Source organism: Cetorhinus maximus, chromosome 28 (genome assembly GCF_964194155.1).
Source record: "Cetorhinus maximus chromosome 28, sCetMax3.hap1.1, whole genome shotgun sequence".
NCBI classification, from domain to species: domain Eukaryota; kingdom Metazoa; phylum Chordata; class Chondrichthyes; order Lamniformes; family Cetorhinidae; genus Cetorhinus; species Cetorhinus maximus.
In genome coordinates, this window is record NC_135906.1 from 4,007,279 (window position 1) to 4,019,872 (window position 12,594).

General features: G+C 47.4%; 1 protein-coding gene across 2 annotated transcripts in view; it reads left to right on the plus strand.

The window, feature by feature from the left end:
* Positions 1 to 12,594, plus strand: part of LOC144668778 (EVI5-like protein) — a 73,461-nt gene that overhangs the window by 16,383 nt on the left and 44,484 nt on the right. Inside the window, exon 4 of one of the 2 annotated variants that reach the window (XR_013573556.1) lies at positions 3,826 to 4,008. The exons of the other annotated variant lie outside the window; for it this stretch is intronic. The gene's annotated coding sequence lies outside the window, so the exon portion shown is untranslated. The remainder of the gene's footprint in view (positions 1 to 3,825; positions 4,009 to 12,594) is intronic. 2 annotated transcript variants of the gene reach the window in all.

Here is a 12,594-nt window from a genome sequence, read left to right on the forward strand (position 1 = left end):
TACATGGTGGATGTGCTCTCCAAACTGTAGTTTGGGGAGGGAATTTGAAATTGGATCCAACTGCTCTACACTAACATCAGTAGCGCAGTCTCAATCAATGGGTGGGAAACAGATCGCTTTCCGATTAAATCTGGAGTCAGGCAGGGCTGTCCTCTCTCCCCTGTCCTGTTTGTGTGTTGCATAGAACCCTTTGCTGAGTTCATCAGGAAGGATCCGGGCATAAGAGGAGTGACGATCCCAGGCAGTGGAGGCACTCAGATCAAAGCCTCCCTGTACATGGACGATGTCGCCGTCTTCTGCTCGGATCCGCTGTCGGTGCGCAGACTGATCCACATCTGCGACCAGTTCGAACTGGCCTCGGGAGCCAAGGTAAATCGTGGGAAGAGCGTGGCCATGTTCTTTGGGAACTGGGCTGACCGATCCTTTGTCCCCTACACCGTCAGGGCTGACAGCTTGAAGGTGCTGGGGATATGGTTCGGAGGGACCGGGGCATGCGTTAGAAACTGGAAGGTGCGAGTGTCTATGGTGAAATGAAAACTGGGCATGTGGGAGCGACGCTCCCTCTCCATTGCGGGTAAGGACCTGGTCATCAGGTGTGAGGCACTCTCGCTGTTGCTGTACGTGGCACAGGTCTGGCCCATTCCAGACACCTGCACGATGGCGATCACCCGAGCCACCTTTAACTTTATCTGGAGGTCGAAAATGGATCGTGTCTGCAAGGACGCGATGTACAAGCCTCTAGATAAAGGGGGAAAAAACGTGCCCAACATCGCCCTCATACTGATGGCCAACTTTGTGTGTGGCTGCATCAAGCGGTGCGTAGACCGTCAGTACGCAAACACCAAGTGTCACTACGTGCTGAGGTTCTACCTGTCCCCGGTGTTGCGAAGGATGGGTCTGGCCACGCTGCCGCGGAACGCTCCAAGTAGTTGGACCGTGCCGTACCACCTGTCCCTGGTGGAAAAATTTATGCAGAGAAACACCTATGACCACAAGTCCATCAGGCAGTGGTCAGCACGTAACGTCTTAGAGGCCCTGCGGGAAAAGGAGAGGGTGGACCCTGTGGGATGGTTTCCCGAGCAGACTGTTATTTGGCAGAATGCCTCAACGCCAGAACTTTCCAACAAGCACCAAGACGTGACTTGGCTGGTGGTGAGAAAGGCCCTCCCCGTCAGATCCTTCCTACACGCCAGGAGTCTCACCCACTCTGCACGTTGCCCTCGAGGTGGCTGTGGTGGGGAAGAGACCGTTGTTCACCTCCTTGTAGATTGTGCCTTTGCAAAGAAGGTCTGGAGAGAGATGCAGTGGTTGCTGTCGAGGTTCGTCCTGAGCAGTTCTGTGACACAGGACTCTGTGCTCTACGGGCTGTTCCCAGGGACACACACCGAGACAAACATCGACTGCAGCTGGAGGATCATCAACTTGGTGAAAGACGCTCTTTGGTCTGCCCGAAACTTGTTGGTCTTCCAGCGCAAAGAGTTGTCCCCGACCGAGTGTTGCAGACTGGCACATTCCAAAGTCCAGGACTACGTGCTGAGGGACGCACTAAAGCTTGGGGCAGCTGCCGCAAAGGCGCAATGGGGAAGGGTCACTGTCTAAGACCTTTCTGCCAGGGCACCGAGGGACTGGGAAATGTTTAAATCCCCTCGGGCTGTACAGCTCAAATGAATGTCTGCAAATGATTGTAATATTCATTGTTTGTACTTATGCACCTGGTGATACATGTTGTAAAAGCTGAATCTGATTGTACCTTTGTGATGGTGATTTTGAAGTGGTTTGGAATGTTGTTCCAGATATTTTATGAATAAAGTATATTTTTCCAAAAAATAGTCAGTCCGACATTACAGGGACTGTTCAGCTGCACAGTGTAGATTAACCAGCCAGTCCGACATTACAGGGAATGTTCAGCTGCACAGTGTCCATTAACCAGCCAGTCTGACATTACAGGGACTGTTCAGCTGCCCAGTGTAGATTAACCAGCCAGTCCGACATTACAGGGAATGTTCAGCTGCACAGTGTCCATTAACCAGCCAGTCTGACATTACAGGGACTGTTCAGCTGCACAGTGTACATTAACCAGCCAGTCCGACATTACAGGAAATGTTCAGCTGCACAGTGTACATTAACCAGCCAGTCTGACATTACAGGGAATGTTCAGCTGCACAGTGTAAATTAACCAGCCAGTCTGACATTACAGGGAATGTTCAGCTGCACAGTGTACATTAACCAGCCAGTCCGACATTACAGGGAATGTTCAGCTGCACAGTGTACATTAACCAGCCAGTCCGACATTACAGGGACTGTTCAGCTGCACAGTGTACATTAACCAGCCAGTCTGACATTACAGGGAATGTTCAGCTGCACAGTGTACATTAACCAGCCAGTCTGACATTACAGGGACTGTTCAGCTGCACAGTGTACATTAACCAGCCAGTCCGACATTACAGGGAATGTTCAGCTGCACAGTGTACATTAACCAGCCAGTCCGACATTACTGGGAATGTTGAGCTGCACAGTGTACATTAACCAGCCAGTCCGACATTACAGGGAATGTTCAGCTGCACAGTGTACATTAACCAGCCAGTCTGACATTACAGGGAATGTTCAGCTGCACAGTATACATTAACCAGCCAGTCTGACATTACAGGGACTGTTCAGCTGCACAGTGTACATTAACCAGCCAGTCTGACATTACAGGGAATGTTCAGCTGCACAGTATACATTAACCAGCCAGTCTGACATTACAGGGACTGTTCAGCTGCACAGTGTACATTAACCAGCCAGTCCGACATTACAGGGAATGTTCAGCTGCACAGTGTCCATTAACCAGCCAGTCCGACATTACAGGGAATGTTCAGCTTGTTACAAAGAACATGCTCCAGTTCCACATCATCAAAGACAAACTGTGCACTATATGATTGTGCTGTTGGGCTGGAGCAGTTTCAGTGAATTCTGAAGACTGCTAGCTATAAAGACGCTAACATTTATTTTCACATATTCACAGATTAAGGAGAACATTCTTACAAGCTTCTGACCATACTTGCTTTCCTTTCACTTCAGATTGTCCCAGAATCTCACATCACATGAGAAAGTCACTTCCTTCTCTGACATCACAGACTATTACAGTTAACCCTTTATGGGACTGAGTCTAACATACTCCATTGTACCACATACACTCCAAGATGCAAAGACTGAGGACACCTGAAAAGATGGACAAGACTCCTGAATAAAAGGAATAGGGGCAGAGTGTAATATTAATACAAGCTCCCTGCTTATAGCAGCCATTTGGGATGATGATCCCTCAAATGAAACTACTACGAGGTTAAGAAGCACACAATATAAGGCCAGTGGAAATCACTGGACATTGTTGCACTTTGGGTGGGATTTATACCTTTTCTTTCAAGTCAGCGACGCCCCCCTGCAAATCGCCCACCTTCTGAGACACCTCCTTCTTTGCATGTAGTTCAGATTGGAAAGAGCTGGGCAGTTCCAGTTCTTGTTGCTGTGTGAAAATCATTTAAACTAAAAGTCACGAAATAGCTAACCCCAGAATTTCTTTGTGCTTCTTGTCTTGAAATGTATTCGCTGGAACATTTTCTCCAGAACAATCTTATGAGAGTGAGAGATTTGAAATTACAAAACAAATTCTTTCACCAATGACACACCATAAACCTCACTACTCAGTGAAATCAAACGGAGGGAGCTCGGGTTGTGACTTGATTGGAGTTCCCGAGTCTTGGTGAATATACAATTTAGAATTTCAAAACAAACTGGAGACAAAGTTAATGAGGCAGCTTTTAAACGAGGCTAAAATTGAATTTTCAGGTTCCCAAAACTTCTTCCTGAAGCTTCGTCCTGATCTGGTTCAGTTCTTCAGTCGTTCTGGTGATCGCTGTCTTCAGCCTTTGGTTTTCCTCACTTACCTGATCCAGTCGTTCCTGCAGATGGACACATTTCATTATTAAAAGTAACTGTGGATACACAACAGGAAACAGAGCTCTGCTTCAGGTAGGTGCATAATTCCAAGCAGTCAGGCCCGGCAGTCAGAGAGGCTGATGGGTGAAAACCAGAAACACGAGTCCTGGCAGGAACCAAACAGGCTGTCTTTAATTTAACCGAGGACGGTTTGGAGAAAGTTCTCACACATCCAGGTTCTGATGACAGTAATTGTTGCTGTCACACTAGCTGTTCTCTGTGACTTTGATGAATGGGGTCCCGGTGCTGTGAGAGACAGGGCGGGAGATTAGAGGGTTTCAAATAAGGATCAGTGGGAGGGGTGACAGCATAGGTGAGAGACAGCAATATCTTCCAAGATTGGAGAAAAATCTGGAGATTGGGCAGCAGCTGCAGAGAGAGTGTGAACGGGTTAAGTGTGCATTTCTTAAGGAGTGAGTGTCAATGGCAGTCTGGACAATGATCAAATGGCAAATCCTAGTCACGATGACAAGTGGCTTGTTCTCAAGGTTTCTGTGAATGCTGCTCCGGAACTAATACCTAGTGGAAGAGTTTGAGGAGTGAAAGAGAGTGGACGGTCTATACACTGGATCTTGACCTCCGATCCCACTGAGTGACCACCTCCTCCTGACACTGTGACCCTTGCCTCCTCAGTTCACCCTTCACCTCCCTCTCACCTTCTTCTTCACAGCCGCCAGTTGGGTTTGTTTTTTGTGCCAACCTTGGTGTTCGGTCCAAGTTCCACCGATCTGGTAACTGGTGCCTTTTCTCTGTTACCGTCTCCAGCAGCTGAATCTTTCTGTTGTTTCTTAGCAACCGGAACTGGAGACAGGACTTGGGTCTGGTTTGAGTGGGACGCCTCGGGATGTATAAAAGTTTCTTTGTCTCTGTGGTGTACAATTTCCCTGACTTCTTCCATTGTTCGTCCAATGAGGCAGGATAGGATATTTGGTGCACCATACTGAGCCGGTAGTGTAGACATTGTTCATCATCATCATTTACAACACTATTCCTGATGTTCATATGCTGTCTAGCTTTCTTTTCCATTGCTGACTTATGAACATACGAAATAGGAGCAGATGTAGGCCATTCGGCCCCTCGAGACTGCTCTGCCGTTCAATAACAGTAGGGCTGATCTGTTTGTGTTTCGACTTCTACGTTCCCACCTACCGCTGATAACCTTTGATTCTGTTGCCTGACAAGAATCTTTCTTAAAAATATTCAATGACCCCACTTCCACCACTTTCTGACGCAGAGTTCCAAAGTCGCACAACTCTCATCTCTGTCTGATAAGGGTGACCCCTCATTTTAAAACAGTTGCCGCTAGTTCTGACTCACCCACTAGAGGAAACATGCTTTCTAATTCCATCTTGTCAAGACCATTCAGGATCTTATAGACTTCAATCAGGTCACCCCTCACTCCTCTAAACTCCAGTGGAAACAAGCTCAGCCTGTCCAACCTATCCTCATAAGACAATCTGCTCATTCCAGGTATCAATCTAGTAAACCTCCTCTGAAACACCTCCAACATACTTAATTCTTCCTTAAATAAGGAGACCAAAACTGCACACAGTATTCGAGATGTGGTCTCACCAATGCCCTGTCCTGTATTTCAATTACAAATCCTTAAGCAAAGGGCTTGCTGCCGTCTCAAACAAAACTCTCTCCGCTACCAAGGCTCTGCTGTAATTTATTTATCTTCATGACATCATAACACGAGGACTGTATGACATCAGAAGAGTCCATTGTTTCGAAATGATCCACATCAAAGCTACAGGAAAAACATTGAAACGTAGCAACATGAGTTTCACTATTCAATGAGATTATGGCTGATGTGAATCCTAACACTATTTACCTGCCTTGTCCCCATCTCCCTGAGTTCCCTGGTCCACCAAAGCTCCTTCAATCTCAGGTTTTAAATGATTAATTGAGCTTGTCTCTGTGATTGTATAGTGGGATCGAGTTCTACCCTTCTCCCACCCTTTGTGTGATGAAGTGTTTCCTAACTTCTCTCCTCAATGACCTGGCTCTGATTTTCAGGTTTTGTCTCTTTGTCCTGGGCCTGGATTTCCCCCACTATCCTGCCCCAAATCGAGTGGGATAGCTCAAACACAAACAGCTCGGGAGGAAGACTAGTGTAGGGAGAGATTGAGGCAATCCCAGCCTGTGAAGTCAAACATTTCCAAGTTTACATCAATAATTCCAACCTTTCAAAGCGCTAGATCGGAGATTACACTCTGGGAGCTTTCTGATATGGTGGCCAAGTGTGTCTGTATGATGTCATCACCCTCTGCCTAATTTAAAGGCCCATGGCAACAATTAACAGCAGCAGATTAATAGTGAAATGTCTGTGAACTGATCGTCCATCCGTGCTAAATGGATGCATGGGTCCATATCAGGAGTTTGTGTGTTTAATTTGAGACAATTTCATAAGAATAAAAATGCAAAGTTTTAAAGCAAACAAGTTGAGAGGGAATGTGAGAGGGAACTTATTTTGCATAATGTCCATTGTGTTTCTGATATGGAGTAAGAGAGAATTGTTTTTAATGAAGAGAGAAGATGTTGGAAATGCTCAGCGGGTGTGACAGCGGGTGTGTAGAGAGAAAGAGAGTTGCAGTTTCAGGCAGATAAGTTTTGATGAGGAGTGGGAGAAGTTTGAAATGTGATGGGCTTTAGGCGAGGGGAGGGTGATAAAATGAAGAAAAGGGATGGTGTGTGATTGGGTGTAAGAGAGGAGAGATGAAACGCCCTGGTCAGGTTGCAGTGCCACGAAATGAGGAATGAGCAGGAGGGAGAATTCCAGCAGGTGGGGTTATATTTTCTTCCAAAAGAATGGCACAAAAACACAGCAAAATGGTGGCTGAAATAGCTCAGTTGGGACAGTGTTAGATTGAGGATCTGAAGCTCCCTGGTTCAATCCAATGTTTCAGCAGCTCTCATTCTGGGAGCTCTTTGCTGCTCTCACTCCACATATCCCCCGATTCCCTGAGATCCAAAATCTGTTCTTTCTCAGCGTTAACTATATTCAATGATGGAGCATCCACTCCCCCTCTGGGGTAGAGAATTCCACAGATTCACAACTCTCAGTGAAGAAATGTCTCCATATTTCAGTTGTAAATGATGGGCCCCTTATCCTGAGTCAGTGCCCCCATGTTTCAAGATTTCCCAGCCAGGGGAAACAACTGCTCAATATTTACCCTGTCAATCTTCCTCAGTATCTTATATGTTTCAATGCGGTCAGCTCACATTCTTCAAAACTTCAATGTTTATACCCTCAATCTGCCCAAACTTTTCTTATAAACAATCCCCTTCACCCCAGGGGTCAACCTGGTGAACCTTCTCTGAATTGGCTCCAATGTAAGTGTATTTGTCATTGAGTAAGGTGCCTAAATCTGTCCGCGGTGCAGTCGGAGTGGTCTCACCAAAGCCCTGTACAATTGTAACAAGACGTCCCTACTTTTACACTCTGTCCCCCTTGTAATGAAGCCCAGCATTCAACTTGCCTTCCTAATTCCTGCCTGGACTTGCATGCTAACTTTTGGAGTTTCATGTATGAGGGACACCCAGTTCCCTCTGTACTGCAGCATTCTGCAGTCTCTCTGCATTTCAATAATATTCTGCTATTCTGTTCTTCCTGCCAAAGTGGATAACCTCACGTTTTCCCACATTTTTATCCATCTCTGAAATATCGGCCGACTCCCTTAACCCATCGATATCCCTTTGCCGTGATTTTCCGGCCCCATGTGGCAGTGCCCATCACAGGGGATGGGGCAGGTCAGCCAAAGTTCCATTAACTTTTGGCGGGACCGGAAGATCCTGGTGACAGGTGGTGCTGGAAAATCCCGACCTGTGTGTCCTGGCAATTTGCTTTCCCACCTATCCTTGTATTGGATGCAAATTTGTCAATAATCTCGGTCCCTTCATCCAAGTTGCTCATATGGATTGTAAGTAGTTGAGATTCCAGCACGGGTCCCTGGGACACTCCTCTAGTGACCGTTAGCCAACTTGAAAATGAACTAATTCTGCTGACCACCCAGCATTCTCCATAGCACCGGAAAAGACAACGGCAAACTCAGCCTTGTCAACACTGCAAAGTCCTCCTAACTATCATCTGGGGGCTAGTGCCAAAAGCTGTCTCACAGACTAGTGAAGCAATGGAATCATACCTCACAGATCAGGTCCCAGAAACCACCGTCATCATCCCAGCAAAGGTGGCCGCACAGTGCTATACTGTCGGGAGGGAGTGTCGACTCTGGACCCCATGAAGTCTCATGGTATCAGGTCAAACAAGAAGGAAACCTTCTTCTGATTACCACGTACCGTCCTCCCTCAGCTGAAGAATTAGCGCTCCTCCATACCGAACACCAATTGACGGAAGCACTAAGGGTGACAAGGGCGCAGAATGTACTCTGGGTAGGGACTTCAATGTCCATCACTAAGAGTGGCTCGGTTGCACAACTACTGACTGAGCTGGCTGAGTCCTAATTGACATAGCTTCTAGACTGGGTCTGGGGCAGGTGGTGAGGGAAAAAAAATGATTGACTTCATCCTCACCCACCTGCCTGTCGCAGATGCATCTGTCCATGACAGTATCGGTAGGAGTGACCATTGCACAGTCATTGTGGAGACCAAGTCCTGCCTTCACATTGAGGATACCCTCCATCGTGTTGTGTGGCGCTACCACTGTGCTAAATGGGATAGATTTCAAACAGATCTAACAAATCAAGACTGGGCTTCCATAAGGCGCTGAGCGCCATCAGAAGCTGCAGAATTGTACTCGAACACAACCTGTAACCTCATGGCCCTGCATATCCCCCACTCTACCATCATCACCAAGCCAGGCGATTGACCCTGGTTCAATGAAGAGTGCAGGAGGGCATGCCAGGAGCAACACCAGGTATACCTAAAAATGAGGTGTCAACTTGGTAAAGCTATAACACAGGACTACTTGCGTACCAACCAGAATCAGCAACAAGTGATAGACAGAGCTAAGCAATCCCACAACCAACGGATGAGATCTAAGCTCTGCAGTCCTGCCACATCTAGTTGTGAATGGTGGTGGACAATTAAACAACTCACTGGAGGAGGCAGCTCCATAAATATCCCCATCCTCAATGATGGGGGAGCCCAGCACATCAGTGAAAAAGATAAGGCTGAAGCATTTGCAACAACTTTCAGCCACAAGTGCTGAGTGGATGATCCACCTCAGCCTCCTCCGGAAGTCCCCAGCATCACAGATGCCCGTCTCCAGCCAATTCGATTCACTCCACGTGATATGATGAAACAGATGAAGACCCTGGATACTGCAAAGGCTATGGGCCCTGACAACATTTCAGCAATAGTACTGAAGACTTGTGCTCCTGAACTTGCCATACCCCTAGCCAAGCTGTTCCAGTACAGCTCAACACTGGCATCTACCCGGCTATGTGGAAAATTGCCCGTGTATGTCCTGTACGCAAAAAGCAGGGCAATCCAACCCAGCCAATTACCGCCCCATCAGTCTACTCTCGATCATCAGTAAAGCAATGGAAGGAGTCATCAACAGTGCTATCAAGCAGCACTTGCTGAGCAATAACCTGCTCATTGATGCCCAGTATGGATTTCGCCAGGGACTCTCAGCTCCTGACTTCATTACATCTCCAGAACCTGTGGAATTTTGTAAGATGACAGCCCATGCATAAACTCTCTCTGCAGCCACTTCTTATAGGACCCTAGAATGCAGGCCATCAGGTCCAGGGGACTTGTCAGCTTTAAGTCCCATTAGTATTCCCATTACTCTTTCTCTCGTGATAGTGGTTGTTTTAAGACCCCTGCTCCCTGTAGCCCCTTGACCTTCCACTATTATTGGGATGTTGTTCGTGTCGTATACCATGAAAACAGATTCAAAATAATTTTTGTTCATTCATGAGGTTTGGGCATCACTGGCTCAGCCAGCGTTTATGGCCCGTCCCTCATTGCCCTTGTGAAGGTGGTGGTGAGCTGCCTTCTTGAACCACTGCAGTCCCTGTGGTGTAGTTACACCCACACTGCTGTTAGGGAGGGAGGTCCAGGAATTGGACCCAGCGACAGTGAAGGAACAGCGATATATTTCCAAGTCAGATGGTGAGTGGCGTGGAGAGGATCTTCCAGGTGGTTGTGTTCCTATTTATCTGCTGCCCTTGTCCTTCTAGATGGTAGTGGTCGTGGATTTGCAAGGTGCTGTTATAGGAGCCTTGGTGAGTTTCTGCAGAGCATCTTGTGCACTGTGCATTGGTGATGCAGCGAGTGAATGATTGTGAATGGGGTGCCAGTCAAGTGGGCTGATTTGCCCTGGGTGGTGTCGAGCTTCTCGAGTGTTGTTGGAGCTGTACTCGTCTAGACAAGGGGCAATTATTCCATCACACTCCTGACTTGTGCCTTGTAGATGGTGGACAGGCTTAAGGGAATCAGGAGGTGAAATACTCAATGCAGGATTCCTAGCCTCTGATCTGCCCTTTTAGCCACAGTATTTATGTGGCTCTTCCAGTTCAGTTTCTGGTCAATGGTAACCCACAGGATGTTGATAGTGGGGAATTCAGCGATGGTAATGCCATTGTACGTCAAAGGGAAATTCTCTCTTGTTGGAAATGTTCATTGCTTGGTACTCATGTGGCACGAATGTTACCTGCAACTTGTCAGCCCAAGCCTGGATATAGTCCAGTTTTTGCTGCATTTGGACATGGGCTGCTTCAGTATCTGAGGAGTCCTGAATGAAGCTGAATATTGTGCAATCATCAGTGAACATCCCCATTTTTGACCTTATGATGAAGGGAAGGTCTTTGATGAAGCAGCTGAAGATGGTTGGGGTTTGGACACTGCCCTGAGGACCAAGGCTGTAATGAGGTCAGGAGCTGAGTGGCCCTGGCAAAACCCAAACTGAGTGTTAGTGAGCAGTGACAGTGCTATCAAGCAGCACTTGCGACGACCCCTTCCATCACTTTGCTGATGATTGAGAGTTGACTGATGGGGCGGGAATTGGCCGGGTTGGATTTGTCCTGCTTTTTGTGTGGACAGGTCACATCTGGGCAATTTTCCACTTTGCTGGGTGATGCCAGTGTTGTAGCCGCACTGTAACAGCTTGAACAGGGGAACGGCAAGTTCTGGAGCACAAGCCTTCAGTACTATTGCTGGAATAATGTAAGGGCCAGTGCAGATGCAGATCCAGGGCCTTCAGCCATTTCTTGATATCATGTAGACAAGGTTGTAAAGAAGGCATATGGAAGGTTCTCCTATATTGGCAGAGGTATAGGATATAAAAGTGAGGATATAATGTTGGAATTGTATAAAACACTGGCGAGGCCGCAACTGGAGTATTGTGTGCAGCTCTGATCACCACATTACAGGATGGACGTAATAGCCCTGGGGAGAGTGCAGAGGAGGTTTACAAGAAGGTTGCCAGGTTTAGAAAAGTGTGGCTACGAGGAGAGATTGGATAGGTTGGGTTATTTTCCTTAGAACAAAGAAGGCTGAGAGGTGACTTGATTGAGGTGTACAAAATGATGAGGGGAATAGATAGAGTGGACAGGGTAAAATTGTTTTCCTTGGTGGAGAATTCTTGAACCAGGGGATAGGTGGCAGAAGGTGTAGGGGGTCATGAGGAAGAACTTTTTTACGCAGAGGGTAGCGGGTGTCTGGAATTCACTGCCCAAGTTGGTGGTAGAGGCAGAAATTCTAAACTCTTTTAAAAAGGACCTGGATCTGCACCTTAAGTGCTGTAAGCTGCAGGGCTATGGGCCAGGTGCAGGAAGGTGGGACTCGAAAGGGCACCCTGGGTGTCCTCGGGCTGACATGGACAAGATGGGCCAAATGGCCTCCTTCTGTGCTGTAACTTTTCTATGGTTCTATGTGGAGTGAATCAAATTGGCTGAAGACTGGCATCTGTGGTGCTGGAGACCTCAGGAGGAGGCTGAGATGGATCACCCACTTGGCACTTTTGGCTGAAGATTGATGCTAATACTTCAGCCTTGTCTTTTTGCACTGATGTGCTGGGCTCCCCCATCATTGTGCATAGGGATATTTGAGGAGTCCCCTTCTCCAGTGAATTGTTTAGTTGTCCACCACCATCCACAACTGGATGTGGCAGGGCTTAGATCTGATCCATTGCTTGTAGCTCTGTCTATTGCTGCTGCTTCCACTGTTTTGCATTCAAGTCATCCTGTGTTATTGTTTAATCAGGTTGACCCCTCATTTTTAGGTTTGCCTCGTGCTGCTCCTGGCATGCCCTCCTGCACTATTTATTGAACCAGGGTTGGTACCCCAGCTTGATGGTAACGGTAGAGTGGGGGATATGCTGGGCCGCAAGGTTACTGATTGTGGCTGAACACAATTGTGCTGCTGCTGATGGCCCACAGTGCCTCATAGATGCCCAGTTTTTGTCATACCAATACTGTCATGGACAGAGGCATCTGCAACAGGTAGATTGGTGAAGTCAAGGTCAGGTAGGTTTCTCCCTCACCACCTGCTGCTGACCCAGTCTTGCAGTTATGTCCTTGAGGACTCAGCAGCTGTGATGAACATTTAAGTCCCCCACCCAGAGTACATTTGTACCCTTCTTGCCCTCAGTGCTTCTTCCATGTGGTGTTTATCATGGAGGAGGAGTGTTGATTCATCAGCTGAGGTGGG